This window comes from Oratosquilla oratoria, chromosome 42, assembly GCF_046742065.1.
Source record: "Oratosquilla oratoria isolate Oo_2021 chromosome 42, ASM4674206v1, whole genome shotgun sequence".
Classification (NCBI taxonomy): Eukaryota; Metazoa; Arthropoda; class Malacostraca; order Stomatopoda; family Squillidae; genus Oratosquilla; species Oratosquilla oratoria.
In genome coordinates this window covers 15363402-15375901 of record NC_134818.1, presented here as the reverse complement: position 1 = coordinate 15375901, position 12500 = coordinate 15363402, and positions in this window count along the sequence as shown.

The window sequence follows — 12500 nt, the reverse complement described above, 5'->3', positions numbered from 1 at the left end:
CTGTGAATATATATAAGTGGAGCTACATGTCTGCTTACACATGCTTGCCCAAGTTTTAATCCACCGTAATGATACTCTTTAAGAACAGAGATCTTCTCAACTCACATGACGTCACAAATCCCAGCAGCTGATCTACCTGATAGATATTGGGAGATCTTGTGCGTAGGTTTGAAATACTGTTGTCAGCATCTGTCTAAAGCGGGCGCTGTGCTCAACAACGAAAGATTATGTAAAATATCTAAAATAAATGTGTAGACATAGTCAAGGTTTTAAAAGAAATTCATGACAAAATTTGAAGCTAGTTTCCAAGAGTGTTTAGGCTTTCGTGTGTGTGATTTTTATATGAGATATAATGATTATTTCATTTACTCAATTCTCACTTTGTTTTATGAACTTGTGGCGTAATCGTAAGCCTGCATGTCTTGCATTGTTTTAGTTGACGGTTCGAATCCCGCACTATTCTCATCAGACTCATCTTCATATTCATCTTAGTGCATTTTGTATTCATTATTGCATGCAAACAAATAAAAAAAGATGTCAACGAGAAATTTTTAGATATTTCATTCCACTCTAAGATGTGGTGGGTTGGTTTCCGATTTTATTTGCAATCCTTGGCCAGCCAGCCACAACGTTCTCAACCGAATGTGATGACCATTTTGATTAGACTAACGCGTCTTGAAAGATTAATGTAAATAATAAACTTTGGGTCGAATTTCACTGATTGGAAAGCCGGAACCCCATAGTAGCTGGCAACGATCCTCGAATCACCTCACTATGAAGAAAATTTCGATTGCTGTCTTTGTTGTATGACACCCTGTTCAAACTAGCGGTTTGAACCGCGCGGAAACCGCGGCGGTACCGCATAGCCAAGGGAAATCTGCTCGGTTTTTGTGAAAGCCTCCATTGAATTACATTGTAATTAAACCGCCGCGGTTGAAACCGTTAGTGTGAACAGGATCTGAATGTGTGACTGCATCTGTACCACTGGCTGAAAGTAAGAGGAAGAGAAGATCAATCACCGGTTGTGAGCTTTCCAGATGTGTGAGTATAGAGAAAATGCATAGGGAGAGATGCTTGGTTCGAAGACCAGCCCCTTGGGCTTAGGAAGCTTATAACGAAAATTATATTAGCTCGAGACATTATATAACACAATCAGGAAAGCATTTCCAATAACTGGTTACGCTGTCGGCCAAATATTGGTAGCTTTGATCTTTCGCATTTTCATACAAATGAATTTCAATTTCCAGGGGGAAATAGTAATGTCAGAGATAATTACATCAATCATATTTGGCTCGCGTGAATAATATGGATATAAAGATGGATGTACGTACCTCTTTCATTTCAAGGGACAATGTAGTCAGTCACACTTGGCCGCAGATCGCTCAAGACGATAAATACTGTACGACTGCAGACAAAATCTATTTGTATGCAAACGCTTCAGTTCTCCTTATTAGGTAGAGGGAACGAGAGAGAGAGAGAGAGAGAGAGAGAGAGAGAGAGAGAGAGAGAGAGAGAGAGAGAGAGAGAGAGAGAATAAAACGGAAAATAAAATGTCCTTAGTCCCTTATTTCTACTCCATTTTTTTACCTATACGATAAGGAAGGAAACAATATGACAATATTCTTACCCCCTGCCACAAGAACTGGAGACAACTTTCTTATGATTTATCTCCAGTAATCAAGTATATACAATTTTAAACATCGATACAGTAGGTCGCCAAGAGACAGATAAACTTTTGATTATTCTTATATGAAGATGCATTCAAATATGAAATATGAACTTTTGAAACAAGTATACTATTTACGAGGGATTCTATAAGAATTTACAAACCTTGACGGTGAGTCTGATGGAGTTCTCTATAGGTGGTGATAAACTAATATTCCAAATTTTCGTAAGATTATCTCAAGAAGGTGTTTAACATTCTTATAGTTCGACATACAACTTCTCACTATATGACGGAAGAATGATTTGGCATTTAGAATTTTTATAAACAAAGATTGTAACCGCAAATGTTTCGACTCAAACGAAATAGCGAGGAAGTAGAATGCTAGCGAGAAATACCTAGTGTACCATCACCTTGAGAGTCTCAAGGTTTCCCTTTTTTATATTTCGATATTGTTTTCAAAGGAAAGCCAAAAGCCTGGCAGGAAACCATAACGAGGTCGTACGCAGAATTAGGTCTATGAATAGATCAATAATTGCATAAGGTGTATGATTTCGTGAAAAAAACCCATTAAAATATGTATGTGTGTAAATATAAACACACACACACACACACGCATATATATATATGTATATATATATATATATATATGTGTGTGTGTGTGTGTGTGTGTGTGTGTGTGTGTGTGTGTATGTTAGTAACTAAGTATGTACTTCGATGGAAGTATATTTGGAAACTGAAACGAAGTCGGGTTGAAGACTCGACCTGCTCGTCACAATTGGGAAGTGATTTTATCAGTGAGCTAGGAAGAGGGATGTAAGTTGAGTACAATTTCGGCCTTTCATATGCATGATCGAATTACATATACAAGATTTGTACTCCACCCATCCCCGCCATGGTTAACTCTTTGTAGTATTTTTATAATTGGGATTCTATTTATAGGTTCTGAATGGTCGCCAGCACAGAGATTTTCATCTTGCCAACCGCAGTAACTTTTCTATTTTGATGCCTTGCATACCCGATCGACACTAATAGGAGCATGTACCTCGATGAAAGCATATTCGGAAACTGAAACGTTGTTGGACTGAGGACTTAAACCTAGCCCGCACGTCAGAAATGGACAATGACTTTACCAATGAGCTATCAAGAGGGATATAAGTTGTAAGTTGAGCTGTATATATATGTATGTATATGTATATATATATATTATATATAATATGTATATGTGTGTATATGTGTCATTGTGAACGGTCTGGCTAGCTCAAAGCTATCGTATTTGCTTCCTAATAAGCAGTCGCTAAGGTAAAGGTTCGAGTCCTTACGGTGGAGCTTATTTCCGTATATATATATATACATATATATATATATATATATATATATATATATATATATATATATATATATATATATATATATATATATATAATATATATTTACAGCATGATGCCCCAAGGCTCTGGCATAGAACACTCCAGGGTTGATTCCCGGAAAAGAAAACGTAATGCAGCCAATGCAGAGATTACTTTCCTTTTAATGGCGGCAAACGAGGCCAGTCTTCAGAGGAGAGTTTTTGCATTATTTACCGAGGAGGAAGAATAGTTCTGCATGTCCGCATTGTTAAATGAAAAGGAGTTATGAATATCCGAAGAGTTAAAACTGCACAATAAGCCAGATGGGGAAGTAAAATTAATTAAAGGAATAAGTCCTTGGAAATGGCAGAAATTGTTCGTTTAATTTATGAACAGGCAAATGATCCTGGAATGCACCCAGCGAAGTGGATTATGGAGGAAGGGAGACAGAAAGGTAGGCTGAGAGAGGGAGAGAGGAATGGAGGGAAGGAAGAGAGAGTTGAACTGAGAGAGAGGGGAAGGGAGGCAAGGGAGAGAAAAAGGTGCGCTGAGAGAGAGAGAGAGAGAGGAAAGGAGGGAAAAGGGTGGTCTGAGAGAGAGAGGAAGGGAGAGAAGGGAAAGGTGTGCCGAGGGAGTGTGTTAGTGTAAGGAAGAGGAGGAAAGTGTTATAGTGTGAGTGTGAGGGAAAGAATGTGTGTGTTTATTGTGAGAAAGGAGGGAGAATTCGTGTGTGAGGGAGGAGGAGGAGGAATGAAAAAGGGAAAGAGAGGGAGTATGGGAGAGTAAATAAGAAAGAGACGTATTGACTGAGAGCCCGTCCTCTCTTTCTTCTTCTCCTTCAGCTAAAAATAAATGTCTGACGTTAGGCAGAATAAAGCCTATAGAGAGGATCACTACATCCAAATAGCGAATCAAGTCACGAAGAGACGGGAAGCCTAAGGGTTCCTAATGTACCCAAGGGTACATAAACACGTCTTAGAAACATATACGTGCGACTTCATCGACCTCGAACAAGCTGAGGGTTGTCATTCTGATGAAGCTCTCCGTCTCACAAAAGTTGAATTTCCCAATTACGAAAACCGTTGCAAAGGAACGAAAAGAAGATGAAGTGTGGCAAGTGACCAGCGCGATGTCGTATTTAGTTATAAGATGAAATGGAAGAGGAAACGCCTGGCAACGGAAGAAGAAAATCGCTTTTACGACACAATCACGAAGGCGAGAAGAAGAAAGGAGGGTCTGTAAAGGTCTGGCAAGATAAAGAAACGCTCAAAAAAGAAGGATCGTGAAAACAAAAGACGGTAAAAAAAAAAAAGATTATGAAAAAGAGAATTGAGTGTCTTGGAAGAAAGGAGCAAGGGTGTAATAAAGAGGTGTAGAAAAATAAATGAATTTATGAAAGCATGGTGAAGGTAAGAGAGAGAACAGAAAATGCGAAAGATTAATGGTGAAAAAACTGTGGTAATTAAGGGGTATAGAAGAAAAGAGAGAGGATGTATGATTGGAATATAAAAGTGATAAGATATAAAAGGCTAAAAGTTAATAGAACTGATGATGCAGAAGTTGGTGTTTCGGTAAATCATGATAATACATAGGTTAAAAAGCCTAAAGATACGAAAGAGCACTATGGAAAGTGAGAGAATTATATTTAGATCTAAAAGTTAAATTACGTTAGATAATGGATGGTGCAGGAAGTTAGAAGGTCTAAGAAATGGTGGTATTTAGGAACGAGACGAGAATAAAGAGTGGAAACTTTGTATAATTTTTTGCTCTGGTGATCACATGTAAGGATTCGAATTTTCAAGATTGTTGGACAGCTACTTAAGACCCATAATGGCCATGAACCAATTATATATTGTATATATATATATATATATATATATATATATATATATATATATATATATATATATATATATATATAATAAGTAAATAAGTTCAAACAGAAATTACTGTAAACTTTTTCATCTTTGTGGTATAAATGAATACATTTCATATTAAAAATGTCACATAATTGTTAACACTACAAATGAGTATTAAGTGCACTTCTTTGTTGGATATATATCTATTTTCTTATCCATTGCAGAGAAAAGACGCAATATAGATGGAATGGTTAGGAAATGGGTATAATTGGGCTTTGGTCTATATAGACGAGGTAATTGCTTGCAGAGATATGTAAACTGAATTAAAAGTTTATCATCTCGTTTGTCATCATTACGAGCCAAATAGTTTGCTGGCAAGACCTCGTTGTATCTGAATATTTATAGAAGAATAGGGAGAGAGAGTTGGGAAGCAAATAAGAGAGCATCATGCACTAATGAGGTAGTTACGTCTAGAAATAAATGATAGAGGACGATGCACTTAGTTTTATTTGTTTATATATTTTTTATTTATATATCTGATTACTTGTTTGTCCATTTACTTATGTACTGATCTGTGTATTCACCTGTGTTTTTATTTATTTGCTTGTATATTTGTTTTTTATTTGTTTACTTATTTATATGGTTATCTATGTGCTTTTTTTCATTTTTTATCTTATATTTTATTTCTTTGATTTTAGTCTGTTTCATTTCATTTTATTTTATTTTACCATGGAGGTACCACATATGAACGAGACAGAAAACCGACAACCAGAAAAATATATATCAACTATCATTCAGAACGCAAGTGATTAACAAAGATATGGGTAACGCCTTACTACTTGTTTCTTCGAATATAAATGAAATAGCCAGAACAAGAGTCTAAAGGCTGTTTCACAGTGGGCTAATTCTCATCAACCATTGTTAGTTTGAATAGCCAGAAGAAAAATTTGGTTACAGTATTCTAGACTTCCGTAAGGACATTTCAACATTGTGTCTCACTTTTGTAAGGGTTACAGTATTCTAGACTTCTGTAAGAACATTTCAACATTGTGTCTCACTTTTGTAAAGATTACAGTATTCTAGACTTCCGTAAGAACATTTCAACATTGTGTCTTACCTTTGTAAGGGTAACAGCATTCTAAACTTCCGTAAGAACATTTCAACATTGTCTCACTTTTGTAAGGGTTACAGTATTCTAGACTTCCGTAAGAACATTTCAACATTGTGTCTCACTTTTGTAAGGATTACAGTATTCTAGACTTCCGTAAGAACATTTCAACATTGTGTCTCACTTTTGTAAGGGTTACGGTATTCTAGACTTCCGTAAGAACATTTCAACATTGTGTCTTACCTTTGTAAGGGTTACAGTATTCTAGACTTTCGTAAGGACATTTCAACATTGTGTCTCACTTTTGTAAGGGTTACGGTATTCTAGACTTCCGTAAGAACATTTCAACATTGTGTCTTACCTTTGTAAGGGTTACAGTATTCTAGACTTTCGTAAGAACATTTCAACATTATGTCTCACTTTTGTAAGGATTACAGTATTCTAGACTTCCGTAAGATTATTTCAACATTGTGTCTCACTTTTGTAAGGGTTACGGTATTCTAGACTTCCGTAAGAACATTTCAACATTGTGTCTTACCTTTGTAAGGGTTACAGTATTCTAGACTTTCGTAAGGACATTTCAACATTGTGTCTCACTTTTGTAAGGGTTACCCACAGTTTGACATTCAGTTTCTCAGTATATGACGAAGAAGTTATTTGATATCTGGGTATTCGGAAATCAAAAGATTGTGACCGAAGTCGTTTCTACGAACTCACCACGGTTGGCGAAATTCAGCCCAGTGTGCTCACCAAGTGTTAATACGTGAAAATAGAGAAGCTGATAACGTTTCCTGACCTTGATAGAATCTTAACTTCAGAATAAAGTTTGTGACACACACGCAGTTAAGAATACATAGTCTTCAAAGCTTTACTAACCTGTATTGATATCGGAAATGGTTTAGGTGAAGAAGGTGAGCAGCCTACGCCTGAAGGCGCTGAGTAGCTGCGTCCGAAGGTGTCATCTTTGCCTTATACGCTTTAGGAACTGTTAGGGCAGGTAACCACAGTCACTGATGGGAATCGGAGAGGAGTGTGGGACTCGAACCAGTCACGCTGGTATAATCTAAGGTACAGGAATCAACAAAAGACGTCGGGTTTATCGCATTTTATTTTCATTAATTTATTCATTTTATTTGTTTATTTATTCATTTGTTTTTTATTTATTTTTATTAATATTTTTTACTTATTCATTCTTTTATTTATTTGTTTACTTATTTATTTATTTCTATTTACCATGACAAATAAACGGCAGTTTTTATGTTGGCAGAAGACAAGACATCAACAAGTGCCACGCAACTTTTGTCATCAACTGTACGCCAACATATGTACGAATTTATGTATATATTACTAAAGTGGGGCCTACATGATCAATATTATTGCTCAATATTCCGTATTGTTCTATTTTATTGACGGTATGGTATTGAAGAATGACATAATGTATTGATGACATCAAATATACAGTCCAAACACGTATGCCTCTTCAGTACCATCCCTACACCGTCAATGATATTATACAATAAGGGATATTGCGCAATATTAAAGCAATTACCATATGTCTATGGCCTAATATATATATATATATATATATATATATATATATATATATATATATATATATATATATATATATATATAAAGTAATGACAGTCGACAATTATATTAGTAAATTCTAGGGAAATTACAAGAACATTTCCTCCCCACAAAAAAAAAAAAAAAAAAAAAAATAATAATAATAATAATAATAAATAAATAAGTGAATAAATAAATAAACAAATGAAAAATTAATTATGAATAATAATTGTTCAAAATATTGATTAAAAAAGGGGGATTAGTATTTTATTTTATTTATTTATTTATTTATTTATTTTTCTTTTTTAATTGAAAGGAAGTAGGCAATTTGGGAAGTGAAATGAAGGTACTTAGAGAGGGATGTTTACAAAGAAATAATCAGAGAGGAGGAATAATATCAGGGTAAGATAAGAATTTTCTTTTAGATAACCCTTGTATAATTTTATTCTTATTTATCTTTATTCTAACGGCTTGTCTCATCCATTTATCTTGTTCTGTTTAATTTAATTCATTTTTTTCCTTTTATTTTGTCTTATTATATTTTGTATATGATAACCTACTTTATAAATTTTATACAAGGTTGTGTTAACAGGAAATAAGACATAAAGCAGAGAAAATATTGTAGAAAAGAAAGAAAAAAACCCTCATTGCTCCTTTGTCACGGATAATAGAAGACACAAGAATCTTGGGAAGCTAGAAAGGATAGAGAAGGACCACAGTACAATAGAAAGCAGCAGCAGCAGTAGATGACCCATTCTTGGAATACAACGTATCTAGTGTTCGTTATAGTCCTCAAGGTCCTTCGTTGTTTATCTTTTTCAGTGTATTTTATGATGCTCTAAACAAATGGTTCAGACACACGTAGATAAGATAAGAGGTATACCAGAGTGTTTGCTTCACAACATAGGAAAGAAAAAGAAAGCTAAAAAAGAGATAGAAAGAAAGAGAGAGGGAGAGAGAAAGAGAGAATGAGGGGAGAGAAAGAGGGAGGAAGAGAAAAAGAGAGAGAGAGAAGAAGAGAGAAAGAGGGAGGGGGAGAGAAAGAGTGAGGTAGAGAAAAAAGGGAGAGAGAAAGAGGTAGGGAAAGGGGGAGGGAGGGAGGAAGGGAAAAAGAGGGAAGGGGAGAGAAAGAGGGAGGGAGAAAAAGGTAGGGAAAGAGGGAGGGAGGGAGGAGAGAAAAGGGAAAGAGAAAGCTCCTCTACGATGCAAGATAAAAATAATGTCTGATATGAAAAATGAAAACGTTTGGGGAATCACGTGGGGAAAGCGGGTATGTTGTGAGGTACGAGATATTGCCTCCTGCATTATGTCCTATGTATAACCTCTATAGCAGAGGATCTCGATCTTTTTCCCGTTACGTACCCCCGAGAGACATCAGACCATCGACCCGTACCTCCATTAACACAGAATATAGAACGGTAATTTATAAAGACTAACTAAATATACAGTGGTACCGCAATGGATATCAAATGGATCAAATTGTAATGAATTTATTCATCAGGTAAGCTTTATCATCAAAAACAATGTACAATGTTCAATGCAGATTTAAATGATCAAGTAATCTTCCGCTATTCATCTAAGTGCCCCTGGAAACTGTCCCGCGGACTCTAGGTTGAGAACACCTGATCTAAAGTTTCCAAGAGAAAAAGGTGGATGAACTCAATAATCATGACATACATAATGTGGATAATATACTAAGTGAAATAGAGAAGACATAGTTTTGTCTTAATGAATAAAAGAGGCGGAAATATGTGAATAAGTAACTAAACTTGTGCTAACACGAATAGAAGAGTAGAAATAGACCAATAGAAGAGTAGAAATATATCATAAACGTTAAGACTTAACTTGATAGCAGAGAGATGGTCTTAAAAGGAAGAGGAAGAATAGGAGGAAGACGAGGAGGGGGAAGGAGGAGGAGGTGGAGGAGGAAGAGAAGCAACGCGAACAAAAGGCAAAGAGAGATGAGCAAGAGTTGGTTGAAGGTGAAACGGAACTAAATAAAAAAGATGTGGGGAAGACTTTGAATTATGTGAGACAAGAATACGACAGAGACGAGGATAGAAGGAGCAGAGGCTACCACCAAAACGGAGTCAGAGCGGAGAAATGAAATTGGAGCGAAAACTTGGGAAAAGGGGAACCAGGGGGATAGAGGGGGAGGAAAGTCAAAAGGAAACTAAAACAAAAACTTGTATGTGTGTATATATATATATATATATATATATATATATGTATTTATATGTATACATATATATATATATATATATATATATATATGTGTGTGTGTGTATATGTATATATATATATATATATATATATATATATATATGTATATATAATATGTATATATGTAATATGTATTTATATGTATATATATAATATGTATTTATATATATATGTATATATATATATGTATATATGTATATATATATATATATATATATATATATATATATATAGGTATATATATATATACATAGGTATATATATATATGTATATATATGTATGTATATATATATATATATATATAGGTATATATATAAATATATATATATATGTATGTATATATATATATATATATAAATATATATATGTATGTATATATATATATATATATATATATATATGTGTGTGTGTGTGTGTGCATATAAGAGAGTAAGAGAGGCGGCTCACAGATTTGTAGACAGGTAGGCAGGCAGACATAGACAGGGTGGAAAAGAGTGGAAAAAATGGGGAGAGTGGGGAAGGAGAGAGAGACGGGGAGAGACAAGGACAAAGAAAGAGGGTGAGGGAGAGAAATGGAGGGAGAAGAAGAGAAGTGCTGGGAGTGGGAGAGATGTTGAAGAAAACTGAGGAATGCGGATGAAGATAAGGGAGGGGAAATAAAGAAATGGGATGGAGGGATCAAGGGAGACTGAAAAGGGGGAACTGGATGAGGCAAAGGGGTAGGAAAATAAAAGAGAGAGAGAGAGAATAAAAGAGAGAGAGAGATTGGGAGAGATAGAGATTCTGGGTGAGAGAGGGTGATATTTGGTAAGAGAGGGAGATATTTGGTAAGAGATGGAGATAATGGGTGAGAGAGGAAGCGAGACTGAGAGGGAGATCATGGGAGAGAGAAGGGGAGAAGGAAAGGGAAATAACGGCAGAGAGAGAAAAGGGAATAATTTGAAAAAAAGAGGGGGAGATAATGGGAGATAATGGGAGCGAGACAGAGGGAGATATTGGGAGAGAGAGAGAGGGAGATATTGGGAGAGAGAGATATATATTGGGAGAGAGAGGGATATATTGGGAGAGGGAGTGGAAGGTGAAAGAGATCCAGAAGCTTGGGCAGGAATGACACAAAGAACGGACAGCTTTAATGAACACGGAAATTGGGGCCGAGGAAAAATACGCACGCTGAAAGAGGAGGAGGAAGGGGAGGAGGAGGAGGAAGAGGAAGGGGAGGAGGGGAAATACGAGGAGGAGGACGGAGAGGAGAAAGAGAAAGAAGAAGAAGAGGTAAAGAACAGAAGAGGAGGAGTTCTGGCAAAGGAGAGGAGGAAGGGTAGAAGGAGGAGGATGAGGAGGAGAAGGAAGAGGAGGAGGAGGAAGAAGAACAAGGGAAAGAGGAAGAGCAGAAGGAGGGGAGGAGGAATATTAAGAGGAAGAAAAGAAGGGGATAAAGGAAGAGAAAGGGAGGAAGAGGAGGAGGACATTGAGGAGGAATAGGTATAGATTGCAAGAGAGTGAGTTTAGGCAAAGCAGAGGAATAGAGAGTTGCATGGAAATGAAAATATGTGTGGAAATAAGTGAAGAAGAGGCGAGAGGAAGAATGATGGATGACCGACTCGGGAGAAGAAAGTGTGGGGAAGGGGAGGGGTACAAGATGAGCAGTAAGAAAAGAGGAGGAGGAGGAGGAGGAGGAGGAAGTGAAGGGGAGTAGTAAAAGGAGTAAAATGAAGAGGGGGAGGAGAATGAAGAGGAGGAATAGAGGGAGCTGAGGAAGAAGTGAAAGAGGAAAAGGAGAAATATAGGAGGAAAAAAACGATGAGGGGGAGGAGGAGGAAGAGGGTAGAAAGGAAAAGAAAGAGGACGAGTAAGAGGAGAAGGTGAGTAATAAGAGGTGTGGAGTAGAAAGAGAAGGAGAAGGAGCTGTGAAGGAAATTGAGGAAAAAGAAAAAGAGGGAAAGGAGGAGAAAAATAGGACGAGAAGGAAGAGGGGAAAAAAAAAATAGGACGAGGAGGAAAAGGAAGATGAGGGGAAGAGGAGGATGAAAATGAGAAGAAAATATGATGATGATGATCATGATCATGATAATGACAATAAGAAGGTGGAGGAGGAGGTGGAGTGGGAGGAGTAGGAGGAGGAGCGGCAGCAGCGCTGAAGAAAGACGATGAAGCAAAAGCAGATAAGTCGCAGACAAAGGTGGAAGGGTCAAGAAGAGGAAGTGAGGAGGAGGAGGAGAAGGAAGAGAGATAAGAAGAGACGAAGGAAAAGATGGAGGAGTAGGAAAAGGAAGAGGAAGACAAGGTAGAAGAGGAGTAGGAGGAGAAGGAGGAGAGGAGAGATAGGAAGAGGAGAAGGAAAAGGTGGAGAAGGCGCAGGAAAAGAAGGAGGTAGAGGAGCAGGAGGAGGAAGACGAAGAGGAGGAGGAGGGGAGGAGGATGAGGAGAGAGAGGAGGTAGAAGAAGAGATAGAGGAAGTGTAGGAGGACAAAGAGGAAAAAGAGATGAGGAAGAGGAGGAAGAAAAGAAGGAACAGGAGGAGGGGGAAGAGAAAGAGGGGGTAGAAGAGGAACAGGAGGAATAGGAGGTAGAAGAGGAGGAGGGACAGGAGGAAAGAGAGAAAGTGGAGGAAGAAAAGATGGAAGAAAAGGAGGAGGATTAGGAAGAGGAGGAGAGAGAGAGGAAGTGGAAGAAGAGGAGAAGGAGAGAGAGTAGGAGGAGGAGGAGGAGGAAGAAGAGGATGAAGACG